Below are 2,126 nucleotides of genomic sequence, written 5' to 3'. Positions count from 1 at the left end.
CGGGGCGGAGCCGGTGGGGAGGGGGCGGCGGGCGGGGGCGGCCCCGGGGCGGGGCTGGGAGCGAGAACCCCGGGAGAACATTCCCACAGCCCCGTCCCGGCTCCCGCAGCCCCGTCCCGCATCGCTGCGGCTGCAGGAGCCAGGGCTGGATCCCTCTGCTCTGGAGCCAGGCTGGGAGAGCTGGGGGGGCTCACCCGGAGAAGGATCCAGGGACACCTGAGAGCCCCTGGCAGGGCCTAAAGGGGCTCCAGGAGAGCTGGAGAGGGACTGGGGACAAGGCATGGAGGGACAGGACACAGGGAATGGCTTCCCACTGCCAGAGGGCAGGGACAGATGGGAGATTGGGAAGGAATTGCTGGCTGAAGGCAGGTGAGTCCTTGCTATTCCCCACCCCTCAGGACACCTGGAGACCTCGTTACCAGCAGCTGAAAAGTAACTCAGCTGGGCAGAGACACCTCATTACTCCGACTCTCAGTTGTCAAATTACCAAAAGGTTTAGATTGGAGATTAGGAAGGAATTGCTGGCTGGGAGGGTGGGCAGGCCCTGGCACAGGTTGGGCAGAGAAGCTGTGGCTGCCCCTGGATCCCTGGAAGTGTCCAAGCCCGGGCTGGATGGGGCTTGGAGCTGATCTGGGCTGGTGGAAGGTGTCCCTGCCCATGGCAGGGGGTGGCACTGGATGATCCTCAGTGTCCCTTCCAAGCCAAAGCATTCCAGGGTTCCCCAGTGACCTGGCAAGGTGAGATGTGACACAGGTGCTTGGGACGAGCTCCATCCAGAGTTTAACCTTCCCAGAGCCCTCAGCACCAACTGGCATCAACCTCCAGGCAGGCAGAGCGCTCCAAACTCCAGGGCGTGGAGGGAGAAAAGCTAAGGCAGGAGATGAAGTGATCTGTTTGAAGCTGAAATCTGTGGAAGCACTGGAAGCAGGACCTGGATTTCCTGCTTCCCACTGCTGAGCTTCACCTACAGGCACATCACACCTCCCACCTCCCAGCGGGATGAGCAGGAGGGGGAACGTGCCCGGCTCTGGAATGATCTCACACCTGCACTCTGAGCACATACACGGATTCTGGGGAGGGTCCAGCATCCTCCCCCCTCGCTCCAGACTCCAAATCCTTTAATTCCTGGCAGGCAGGAGCAGCCTGGTTTCTTTGTCCAAGACGAATGTGGGTCACCATGGCTGGAGTCGAAATGGGATTATTTTTACGTTCAGTTGCATCATTAAACCGGTCCTGGGAAGGCACTTTTCTTGACACATTAACGGTGGGGTGGCTGATTTCCCAAGGAAAGGTTCTGTCCAGAAATCAGGATGGATCAGGGCTCACTCCAGCGAGGCAAGGATGGGGATCCAAGAGGAAAAGCAACCCAGCATTTCCCAGTAATTCAGGATATGGTCTGGCTTTTTAAAGGGCTGGTAAAGTTTGTATTTTCAGCCTGAAGTGACCCAAAATCAACCCACCAGGGTTGGAAACTCGAAGGGGCTGGAAATAAGTGATGAAAACCAGGGATTTATGTGTAAAAAAAACCAATTTCTGGGCTTGCTACATCAGGCTCCTTGCACATGTTTTTGGTGCCCATGCACAGCTTTAGCAGCAGGATTAAAGGATTCATTTTCATTTGGGATGAGCCAGAAGTCTCAGTCACATTCAGACAACTCAGATTTTGCCTCCTTTAACAGGGAACTAAACCCTGTGGCAAAAAAGAATTCCTCTTTTTTAACGTGGCATTAATCACTTAGCAAAGCAAATTCCTCTTCTGACACAGAATTATCTGCATAGCCAAGAGAATCCTCCTCAGGTGTGTTTGTGAACAGAAGTGACTCACTCCAGACACCTCACAGTGCTCAGTGTAACCAAGAGGTTCTTACAAGAGATAGAAATAAGGGGGGAAAAATCCTGTTCCCCTCAGGAAATGATTCCTGAGGGAGGTCCCACCTCCAGCCCACTGCCCCACCAGCACAATGAACACACAACACCATCCTCTGGAAGGTTTAAACAATCTGATTTTTAACATTATTTCTGCAGCCAGTTGAACAGACAAAGCCTTGGTCACGGTCAGGTGACAGCACAACCCCTCGGCCCACCCTGGGTAGGGTGACAGGGACAAGTTTAACAGACAAGAACAG

The sequence above is a fragment of the Empidonax traillii genome, unplaced genomic scaffold (assembly GCF_003031625.1).
Source record: "Empidonax traillii isolate 1590-97213 ecotype Southwest subspecies unplaced genomic scaffold, ASM303162v1 scaffold920:size239203, whole genome shotgun sequence".
Taxonomy (NCBI): Eukaryota; Metazoa; Chordata; class Aves; order Passeriformes; family Tyrannidae; genus Empidonax; species Empidonax traillii.
Note: the sequence above shows the minus strand (reverse complement) of the source record.